This window comes from Heterodontus francisci, chromosome 22 (assembly GCF_036365525.1).
Source record: "Heterodontus francisci isolate sHetFra1 chromosome 22, sHetFra1.hap1, whole genome shotgun sequence".
NCBI lineage: Eukaryota > Metazoa > Chordata > Chondrichthyes > Heterodontiformes > Heterodontidae > Heterodontus > Heterodontus francisci.
Window position 1 is genome coordinate 61,407,499 of NC_090392.1, and position 12,696 is coordinate 61,420,194.

The window sequence follows — 12,696 nt, forward strand, 5'->3', positions numbered from 1 at the left end:
GGAATTGAAGGTCTGTGGGGGAGGTTGGAGGACTGGGATAGGGGGGGATTAGAGGCCTGGGGTGAGATCAGAAGCTTAGGGAGTGCCCAGAGGCCTTGCAGGAGGGATTAGAGGTCTCATGGGGAACGTCAGTGAGGGGGTGGGGGTAGCATGCCTGATCACATGGGTTACTCAGGCAGGCGCAGAGATGAGTACCTTCACACCTACTTCCTGGATCCACCAAGCCCTAGCTTGAATGTAGCTGCCAAGTTTCCCGAGTTGGGAAATCTGACCGCCAAGTTATAGTTGAAAATTTGAATAACAAAATGAGGCTCGCTGCTGCATTGTTATATTTAAAGAATCAACTCACCTCCCCCATCCAAAATTAACACGACTTTCCCATCTCCACGGTTGCCCTTCCTGCCTCAGTTAAAGCCAGAGGTGTTGTTGGACCACCTTAAGAGGCTGTAAGTGAAGGTCACTGAGGGAAGTGAAGTCGTACCGCACATGACCAGAGAGTTGTGGATGTAGCCCTATAGAGTGAGAGGTATGTAGATGTGCTCGTGTAGTAGCTGTGTATGTTCCAGTTAAGTTATAATAAAAACCCATGTATTCTTTGGATATTACTTGGAGTTCTGTGAATCTTACAATAGTTGACATACCAAAGGAAGAAGAATATTATATGTTGGCAGTGGTGGGATGTTTTTGAAGAACACCAAATATTACATCGTGGCAACATTTGATTTTTTTCTGAGGCACACACCAAGAGCGAACAAAGGATAGCTAATTGCTTACCTGCAGTGGCTGAAGATTCAGGGGAAGAGCAGTTGGCAGGAGAAGCCACAACAGTGCAGCAAGCTTGGACTGCAGACAGGTTGTTGAAACTTTGTGAATATAGTAGATAATTTGTTGGGGGATCAGAGCTTTCAACTAATCTGACAGTGGGTCGACAAAATTGAAAAGAAGTAGTCACAGCCATAACAGGTTTCCCTTTTTTTGCTTTGTGGGCTGGGCCTATGCCAAAAAGAATGGGAAGAGCTCAACTGTGCCACTGGAGGTCCAGCACAAAGTAAAAGGCTGGTTGTGGCAGCTGTTGGTACTGAAAGCTGCAGCTCTGCAGAGAGAGAGAAAAAAACTGCTTTCAGTTTAAAAAAACAAAGGAGCTGTGTAAACAAAGAAAACGCTCCTCTCACAGTTTAAAAAAAATGAGCTGTGTAAACAAACAAACAGCTGTAGTCTCTCACTCATAAGGAGCAGGCCGACCAAAACGAATTTGTCTAAAAAAGGAAACAGAAAGCTGTATCTGTGAGACAGAAAGCATGTAAAGCAGACAGCCTGTAAAATGTCCTATATTTATTCAAAAAAAGGCAGGATCATCCAGAAAATGGCTTTCAGATATCTAATTATGGATCGGAAGACCTCAGACATAATGTCTGAATTTAAACTGTTTTGACAATGGTTGGAACTGTGTTTCCTTAATCAAGAAGTGAGCAAACCAGAGAAACAAGCTGTGAAAATCAAGATTGCACTGGGCAATGAGGGCCTGCAATGGATCAACAAATCAGGATTGTCAGCTGAGGATCAGAAGGACCCCAGCAAGCAATGGACATTCCTGGAAGATCAACTCAAGGTAAATGGCAATTTCTGAGTCCATAGGCTTGAGCTTATGACATACTAGCAAAGGCGAGCTGAGTCCATTGACCAGTTTGTTGCAAGGTGTGGAGACAAAGCTTAGGAATACGACTTTGCAGATATCAAATTGACAGAATGGATTATAGAGCTAGCAGTCACATCTACACACATTTCACTCTGTTGGGCTACACCCACAACACTCTGGTCATCTGTGATGTAACATCACTTTATCCGGTGACCTTCACTTACAGCCTCAAGGTGGCCCCACAACAAGAAGTGGGCGCATTGGGGATGGGTTTGGTTCGGGATTCTGATCTTTAAGATTTTTACCCTACGTCTGACTCAAACCTGCCTGTTTATTTTGGTTACAATTCCTGCGTTAATGGCTAACAAGGTTACTTAAGTTTTTTTTGACAATGTATTTGTGTTAATGGATAAAGGCTTTTCAATTGATATTATATAACTACAAGTTGTTATTGTTTCCATGACTTTAACAAGTGTTTCAAGTGATAAGAAGGTGGTGCACAGTTCAAACCATGGCAATACTGATTAGTGAGGTCTCATGGGACAGGTTGAGAGTTGTTTTCTGTTTATAATCTTCATAAAGGATATTGATCAGATTGTGAACAGAAGTCTTTGTAACTGTCTCTACTCTCTCAGTGAGTTACTAAGTTAATATTAGGGTGTATTTCCAGACATGGACATACAGATCGTGTTAAAACATACTGAACATTCATTTAGTTAAACAAATTGCATCCAGTGTGCATCTGTCGGGTGTGATAAATATCCTTAGGGTGTGGAATGAGTGTGTAGTGGAAAATTAATTAGCTCCGATGTCATCTACATTAAAAAACAGCAAATCAATAACTATTATGTTAAGTGAATGATATTTTCTGATTCTGCTCAAAATTCATTTCCTTTAATAAACTGTTCTGATAAAACTACCAATGAACAACCAGCAACCATTACAAAGCAAGCTAATTAAATGGATCTGAAAAAATGTAAATTATTTTCCACAGATATCTTGGTTTCTCACTGACCTTGCCAATTCGGTCTTGCAAAAAGTTTGTTGTTTACCTGCTGCTGTAATCCTCAGCCGTTCCTGGAATCCTCAGCCATTCCTGGATATTTGAAGGCAGTCCCAGTAGTTCTCACCCTTTCACCCCTGCAATGTGTTTCTTCCATTTTACACAGAAATTGTACTACAAAAGTGCCAGTAGATATTGAAATGATCTGACTCTGTAAGGGACCCAGTCGGGAGAGTACTGTAGGTGACTGGCAGATAGAAGTCCTGTCTCCAGGGCACATCAGCCTAAATGATGCCTCAGCATTTTCAGACCTGGGGTACCTACCTCCACCCTAATACATCCTGAGAGTCACCTTGCTGTATATCCTCAGCTTTAAAAAGGTATCAGATTAAAAGTGAATACAGAAAGGTACAGGAATAAATATAAGATACAAGCCAATCATTTATGAATAAAAGAATTAATAAAGGATTTACACATATTCATAGGTAAATATCGCCTCTCATGACTTCAGAATGCCCCAACATATTTACAGTGAATTAATTACTTTTCAAGTGTTATCACTGTTGTAATGTAGGGTAACATGGAAGTAAATTTGTGCACAGCTAATTCCCACAAGCAGTGATGAAATAAATGAGCGGTTGATTTTCATAGTGATGCTGGTTCAGAAATAGATGTTGGAAGGAAACTTCTTCAGTGCCCTTGGATGTTTCCATCCACTTCAGAGTACAAACAGATGATTGGTTTAACATTTCATCCAGTAGATAGCACATCCAACAGTGAAATAACAACCAGATTATATGGCCAACTCTCCAGAATGAGAATTGAACCCATAACTTACTGACTCAGAGGTGAGACTGCTATCAGTGAGACAAGGTTGACCCCTGAAGCTACTGGTTTATAGATTTCACAGAAAAATGACAAGTTGCAGAATTCAATTCCCAAAATGCTGACAGAAATCCCAAAATACCATGTAACATAAACAGAATTTGCTTTATTCTATTACCATACGCTAGTGGCCTTGATGTACATTATCTTACACCCGTCTTATAATAGAACAGTATATCCTTTAACTCACTATGGACAACACAACTGGAGATCTTCTTGTACTATATAAGATGTTGTGCATTACATTATATAGTTCTGCTGTCATAAACAGCATATCCTCTTACTTATCATAAGGCATGAGCAACACCAGAGGAGTTCTGCTAGTATCTCCATCCACTGTGTAAGGTCCTCCCGCCATAGTATACTGAGGGGCTGAACCCGTGTAGAACCCCTCGGCTGTATGCACCAAATATATTTTTGCTGTGTAATTCAAATGTACATTAGCATGTAAAATGGAATGGAAAGAGTTGTGAGGTACCTCATATTCTGTATCGAAGGAATCTGATCACTATTGTACTTTCCGAAATGTCAAATTTCAACTGTTTAGTAATGTAGTTTTTTTGACAAATTTTTATGAATATAGTATTTTTGGGTGGGTGGGGGGGGAAATCTGCTAGTATCTCCATAACAATGGATGTTCTGATGAAGGATTGCAACCTAGATGTTCTTCACTCTTTCTCTTTTTATAATTCCAGCATTTTTTTAAATTTCAGAATTCCTTTACTTGCAGTTTCCTTTTTAACTCTGTTACATTTCTATAATCATTTAGATGGCACTCAGAATATTTCAACCACTCCTGATTACTATAGTTCAAGAAAGACATTGATGTATTCGAGAGAGTTCAAAGAACAACAAGGGAAGGTCATGGATTTTGATCATTGTCATAAGGCACTGCTTTGGGAGATTGGATTTACATTGTTTGAAGAATAAGTACTGAGGTGGCAGTGGGAATTAGGTTTGAAGATTCTGAAGGAAGAGATAAAAGAGTACAGCTTTTTAACAGCGTAGTTAGGAAATTAAGAACTCATGATATGAACATCAAAATCATAGCCTGACCAATTAAGATGGAGCCTCTCATACAACATGGCTAAATTTATACTCTCCTTTTGTTCCAAAGAAGGCACTAACACTTGCTGAAGTACAGCGTATCCAGTTGGCCATTCTTCATGTGTGAACCCAGAGAATTAGTGCCGAATCTTCATCCAATTTTTTTCCTGTAATTTGAACCCCAGCTGTCATAGAACCACAGACATTTACCAACAGAAGATGGCCATTTGGCACATTATGTTGTGCTAGATCTTTGCTAGAGCAATTCTAAGCTAATCTTGTTACCTTTCTATCTCCTGACAGCCCTGTATTTTTCTCTGTTTTAAATGTTTATACAATTTACCAGTAAAAGAGATGGTGGGCTTGGCCTCAATTGCTCCATGTTCCTACACCCTCTATGTAAAGAAATTTTTCCTAACTTCTCATTCTCTTAGTGACAATTTTAATTTGATGACTATTGAATGAGAGGAAGTTGTATTTCTCTATTCAAAATAATGTTTTCTATATATGGCTTAAATTTTTAAAAATCTGGAAATACTCAGGAGGTCAGGCAGCTTCTGTGGAGGGAAAGAGAGAGAGAGAGAGAGACAAAGTTCATGTTTCAGGTCAATCACCTTTGATCAGAACTGGAAAGTGTAAGGGATGTAACAGATTTTAAGCAAGATTAGGTGATAGTTTTGCAGAATACCTCCATTCATTCCACAAGCGTGACTCTGAGCCAGTCGTTTTAATTCTCTGCCCAACTTCCATACTGACCGCTCTATCCTCAGCCTCTACACTGTATTAATGGAGCTCAATTATAGCCCAAGGAATAGCGCTTCATCTTTTGATAGGCACTTTACAGCCTTCCGGACTTAACATTCAGAACACTATTTCCGATCATAACCACCACTCCAAGAGCGATAATGATTCTGCTTTTGCCATTTACACCTCCTCTAGACATATCTTTTGTTTCTTTACTTGTCCTATTACCATCTCCCTTTGTCTTGTGCCATCGTTCATTTTGTCATTTATTCTGTCCTGCCTTCCATCCGATCGCAGACCTTCCCTTCTGTTCTTTCCTCCCCTACATCCTTTCCATGCCTATTACATCTTTAACTTTTTCCAGTTCTGATGAAAGGTCATCAATCTTTGTCTTTCTGTCAACAGATGTTGCCAGCATATTCTGTTTTTAATACAGATTTCCAGCATCCATAGTATTTTGCTTTTGTATTAATACAAATGGCTTTTTTACTGTGGCTATAATACAGAGGCCAATCAAGGGCACTATAGATGAGCAGTTCCTAATATAAGCTATTGCAGAGGAGGCATAGTCTAAAAATTAGAGCCTGACCTTTCAGGAGTGAAATTAGGAAACATGTCTGTACATACAGGGTGGCAGAAGTTTGGAACTCTCCTCTGCAAACAGTAATTGATGCTCGACCAGTTGTTAATTTTACATCTGAGATTGATTAGATTTTTGATTTCAAAGGTATTAGGGGATATGGGCAAAGGCAAGAATATGGAGTTATGTCATGATCTTATTGAATGGCTAAACAGGCTCAAGGGGCTAAATGGCTCACTACAACTCCTATATTCCTTTACAAAGTAATCAGCACTGGAAGCACCCCAACAAACACCTCCCCCCCCCCCCCCCCCCACCCCCACTCCACACCCACCCCAGGGAGACTGATTTTTTTTGATGAAAAGGTCATCAACCTGAAACGTTAACTCTGTTTCTCTCTCCACAGATGCTCCCTGCGCTGCTGTGTATTTCCAACATTCTCGGTTTTTATTTCAGATTTCCAGCATCCGTCGCATTTTGCATTTGTTTTATTTTGGGAGTGAGAAATCCATATTTAATTTCAGAGAAACACTTTAAAAAACTGATCTGACCGACTCGATATTCCAAAAGCTCTTGCATTGCATTTCTTTTGGACAAGAAGTATTTGGAAGACTTTGGAAAGAAAACACAGCTGTTCCTTCTTTGCTTCTCAGCATAAGGCAATCAGCAATGTCACAGAAAATAATAAAAGAACTTGACATCCAGATGGGCTGCTGAACAAATCTGGCTGGCACCATGCAGAAGGTGCTCTGTGAAGTGATTTGATGTTCAAGCTCCCAAGGGCACTGTGCAGCAACTCAGAAAGCAACAAACCATTTAGTGATCTCTGTGGAAATAAGAATTATCATTAGATATATTAAATCATTAAATAAGCAAACATTAAATTGCAAAATCTGTAAAATAATCCCTTAATACATGCAAAAGTATATATTTCAATATATATTAAAATGATATATATTCCATATATAATTTTCAAATTTCTTATTGTAATGCACTCATAAACAAACCCTCAGTGAAACCAAATGTCAGTGCTGTTGTCCTCCAGTTCTTAAGAATTTTTTCAAGTTTGGAAATCAAAATCTGGCTCAATATCGTCTTCTAATATTTTAAAAATATACCATTATAATGCCTGCTATTCAGTCATCCCATTACTGGTGACACCGCAGAGTAAGTTACTCCAATTCCTCAACTATTTCACCCTGTTACGATGGTCACAATTAAAATGCATTCAATTTGCTCCAAATAGCAGTGAGCTGGCTTTGACCCAGTGGTAGCCTCTGACTGGGAGGATTGTGGGTTCAAGTCCCACTCCAGAGACATGAGTGCATCATCGAGGCTGATATTTCAGCGCAGTGAGAGAGTGGCATCTTTCAGATGATATGTCTGCCCTCTCAGGTAAAATAATTCATGGTGCTATTTGAAGAAGAGCAGGTGATTTCTCCCTGATGACTTGGAACAATATGTATCCCTGAAACAGCATGACAAAAACAGATTATCTGGTTATTTATACCATTACTGTTTGTTGGCTCTTGCTGTGTGTAAATTGGCTGCTGCATTTCTTACATTCAAAGTGATTACTGACAACGCAGCCAGCAGTTTACGTCATCTGACTGCGCCAATCTGCGCACACGTGCAGATTGGTTCCTACCCTCTGCGCGCACACTGCGTTCCGCAGTGCCAGGACTGGTTGTCGCATATGCCTATGACGTCATCGCGTAACGCGGGCAGATGGTGGGGGGATCCGGGCCGGAGAGAGCAGGAGTGGGGGAGAAGAGGATGTCTGGGGAGCGGGTAGAGAGTGGGTGCAGGGAGAGCGCGGCCGAAGACCTTGCTGGTGGTGGGCGCGCTTTCCTCCTCCCCGCCGCCTGCCCCCGACCCCCATCGCCCACCTGCTTGCTCACCCCCCCACCCCCCACCCCCAGCCCGCTCGTTCACCGCCCCCACCCCCCGGCCCGCTCACTCACCGACCCACCCACGCCCGCTCCCTCCCTCCCCGCTCGCTCCCTTCCCCTCCGGCCGTTGTGTGCTGCCATGTGTTTAGGTTGCCATCATGTGATTATTTGAGCAGCGCCATCTTTATTCCTGGCAGCTGCCTGACGACGCAGACTGGGACATTTTAGTGACACAGGCTGCATTTGCGCATGTGCCATTGCAGCACCACCTAGTGGTGGCGTTGTCAGCAAACGCAGCCATGTGAAATTATCTATTGTTGCAGGAAGTCCACATGGATATAACATATGTAGAATATATACATCTTATTTTAATATGATACATATTACGCAGGTCAATTAAATTCTATCGTAGTCTAATATATACCATCATGCAGGCCCCCACCTGCCAAGAATGAGACACCTTAATTTCGTCACATGAACATTGATTTTTAAACTGTTACTGGAGTAAAGAAAGAACTTGTTTAAATAAAGAAAACACCAGAACTTTGACTGGAAAGATATTTGCATAGTAACAGACAGTACTTGGAAAGGCCAAAGGGGCCACTCCCTGCTCCAATTTAATCCACAATGGACTTTTGATTACCAGACGTTGAAGATGGAGAGGCTAGCATTCCAGGTTAACTGCTAAGATGGCCGAATACACAAACAGACTAACTGGCTGTTGGAGTTTTTTTGAATTTGAACTTGCCACAGAGTTTTAAAACTCAGAAAGCTGTTTGCTCCTGGGCTGGAAAAGACCGCTCTCCTTTCTCCTTCCAAACTCTTTCTCACGGAACTGAAGACCCATTAAAGACACATGAGCCCCAAAAGAGAAAAGTCTCCTACAGTGAACAAGGTTTAAGAAGAAAACTGGGCCCCAAAGAAAATGAGGATACTGAAGAAGATAGTTCCAAATTCAAATTTGACTTGGGGTCAAAGATTTCAGATTTGAAAACTGAAAGAATTACCTACAAAAGGACTGCAGTGAGCTTGAAGCACAGGCACAAGAAACTCTTCTGATGTTGCCTCAAACCTCTACACTTTATTTTTCTTCTCTTTTCTGTTTCTATTTGCATATGCGTATCGCGTATGCATGCTAGTATGGTGCGTATCCATAGGCGTTAACTAAATTAGAGTTTAAGTTTTAATAAATTTCACTTTTCTTCTTTAAACCTAAGAAAGCCTGTTTATGCTCATTTCTTTGCCTTATAATTGGAAAGTGGTGAACAAAGATTCACCAAGGGGGAGCTCGAAACACTGTTAAAAACAAAACCCTATTACAATAAGACCAAGTGAAGGCTGAGAAAGATCCATAGATACCTTTCTCACCTGGTTGTAACAATATTTAGATACATGGATTAATGGACTTAAATAAGTGAATATATTGCACTCTGACGGGAAGCATAAGAAAAGATGATAAACATTCAATGAAAGGAATGGTATCACCATTAGGATTTCGATTTCCCATTAAACATTCAATTTGTTTTCCTCATTTAAAAATACTGACTACATCTACAGATTCACAGCTTAGTCTAATGCTCTTTTTAAGCTGCACCACTGGTGTTGGTGCCCTGCTCAATTTTCAGTGCAGTGATTTTCAGATTAGTGTATCCTGGTATTGATATCCAGTCATTTCGTTTTGCACCAGAGGCCTGCAATTTATTACAGAGTTTATTTAAAAATGTTAGTGTTCCAACAGGCCAGAGCACCTTTCAATTACTATTGATTGAAAAGGATCAACTGTTCTGATAGTTCTTCTCCAGCAGTTGATGCTGGACATAGTCAGGAGCTAATGAGTTGCGCTCCACGTGCATATTTGAATAGATTTGCAAGAAGCTCCACTTCTCCCTTCTTTAGTGGATTTCCCCGCCTAAGGTTCCATTACGTGCCTCAAATGTCAGTTTGGCTCAGTTGGTTGCTCTGTCACTTTTGCTTTGAGTTAGAAGGTAGTAAATTCAAGCCTTTCCCAAGGACTTTGAGCAGAAAATCTAGTCTGACACTTAAAATGCAGTACTGAGGCAAGGCTGCCTTTGGATGAGATGTTAAATCGAGGTCCCACTTGCCTGTTCAGGTGGATGCTAAACATCCCATGACAGCATTTGAAGAAGGGCAGAGAGTTCTACTGATGACCTGGCCAGCATTCCTCCCTTAACCAACAGCATCAAAAAACAGATTCATTCACTATTTATGGGACTTGGTACAAATTGGCTGCCTTCTTTGTCTAAATAGCAACACTTAAAATGTAAGTCATTGGCTGTGAGGTGTTTTGGGGCATTCTAAGAACATGAAAGACAATTTAAGTAAATACAAGTTTATTCTGTCTTTCTAACACATTTGGGTTCTTCTGTCAGACTTGAAATGGGCAAAATTGCTTTTATGTTAACTTGTATAGTCAAATAAAGGAGCAGATTCTGCCAGAATGACCTGAAAAAGAGCTCTATTTACATTTACAATCTATTTAAAGTGCCTGCATCAGAAAACTGTTGCAATGGTCCGTGTTGTTTCTCACTGATGGTAGCAACATTTCTGACATCTATCTCCTGGATTCTGTACAGCCTTTAGCTCTCCAACTACTACATCGTGATTCCAGAAGTTCCTGCAATCCTGACCAGCCTCACTTGGTTTTAGTTGTCCTGGAGCTGTCTATCGGGTCAGGACAAGTATCATGCCAAACAGTTCAGGCCTGAGGCCTATTTTATGGGATGTCATTTTCCTACTAACCTCTATGGAGGAGAGCTTCAGAGAGATGGTGCCATTCCCAAATGCTCACCCTCAAGATCTAAGAGACTTGAGAGCGAGAGGAAGGATCACTGATCAACTGATCCCCTGCTTCTGTCAAACTCCTAACACCAATTCTGAAGAAAGATCCTTCTGGATATCAAAACTTTCAGAAAATTAAGGATTTCTTACCTTTTATTAACAAATGTTTGTTTTCCAATAATTTTCTACAGTAAGAACATGGATGCAGATTTCCACATTAGTCATTAGTGTAGTTCTTATGAAGGTTTATTTGAAAACAATGTTTTATTTTGTTTGTTCATGGGATGTGAGCATCACTGTCTAGGTCAGCATTTATTGCCCATCATTAATTGCCCTTGAGAAGGTGGTGGTGAGCTGCCTTCTTGAACTGCTGTAGTCTTGAGGTGTAGGTTTACAAACAGTGCTGTTAGGAAGGAAGCTCCAGGATTTTGACCCAGCAACAGTGAAGGAACGGCAATATAGTTCCAAGTCAGGATGGTATGTAGCTTGGAGGGGAACGTGCATGTGGTTCCCATGCATCTGCTGTCCTTGTGCTTCAAGGTGGTAGGTTTGGAAAGTGCTGTCGAAGGAGCTTTGGTGAGTTGCCGCAGTGCATCTTGTAGATGGTACACACTGCTGCCACTGTCTGTCGGTGGTGAAGGGAGTGAATGTTGAAGGTGGTGCTAATCAAGCAGACTTTGTCCTGGGTGGTGTCGTGGTTCTTGAGTGTTGTTGGAGCTGCACCCATCCAGGCAAGTGGAGAATATTCCATCACACTCCTTACTTGTGCCTTGTAGATGGTGGACAGGCTTTGGGGAATCAGGAGGTGAATTACTCACTGCAGGATTCCTAGCCTCTGACCTGCTCTTGTAGCCACAGTATTATGTGGCTGGTCCATTTCAGTTTCTGGTCAATGGTAACCCCCAGGATGTTGATAGTGGGGGATTCAGCAATGGGAATGCCATTGAACATCAAGGAGAGATAGTTAGATTCTCCCTTGTTTGAGATGGCCATTGCCTGGCACTTGTGTGGTGCAAATGTAACTTGCCCCTTATCAGCCCAAGCCTGGATGTTGTCCAGGTCTTGGTCCATCTGGACATGAACTGCTTCAGTATCTGAGGAGTCATGAATGGTGCTGAACATGGTGAAATCATCCCCACTTCTGATCGAGGGAAAGTCATTGATGAAACAGTTGAAAATGGTTGGGCCTAGGGCCCTACCATGAGGAACTCCTGCAGTGAAGTCCTGGGACTGAGATAATTGACCTCCAATAACCACAACCATCTTACTTTGTACTAGATATGAATCCAACCAGTGGAGAATTTTCCCCCTGATTCCCATTGACTTTAGGGTTCCTTGATGCCATACGTGGTCAAATGCTGACTTGATGTCAAGGGCAGTCACTCTCACCTCTGGAGTTCAGTAATCCTTAGCTAGCAGAACAAATTGCTAACCTGAATCTTATAGGGATCAGTTTTTTGAAATTCGTTTGTGGGATGTGGGCATCATTGGCCAGCATTTAGATGGCATTTAAGAGTCACCCAAATTGCTGTGGGTTTGGAGTCACATGTAGGCCTGGTATGGAGGGCAGATTTTCTTCCTTTAAGGGACATTAGTGAACCAGATGGGTTTTTTACAACAATCGACAATGGTTTCATGGTCACCATTAGACTGGCTTTTTTTTTAAATTCCAGAGTTATTAATTGAATTCAGTTTTACCATCTGCCATGGTGGGATTCAAATGCATGTCCTCAGAGCACTAACCTGGGCCTCTGGATTATTAGTCCAGTGACATTACCACTACACCACCACCTCCCCTGGCTTTAACTCAGTGGTAGATTTTTTTGCCTCTGAGTGGGAAAGTTGAAGGTTCAGGCATAATATAATTCAAATAAGTAGCAATATGTATCAACAATATATTTTTCTTTTCAAATGCAAGTGGTGAATAGATCTCCTGGTGTTCCAGCTGATAAGGGAGTGTCTGCATAGTTTGGTTATCCTCCTTCTAGCTCTGAAATTTGTTCTCCCATGAGACTTTTAACAGTCCAAACATTATTCTAATTTATTTGGGTTACCATATAGTTACCGAAATTGAAAAAGTTACAAGTTTGAAAAAAAACCTACAGTTTGC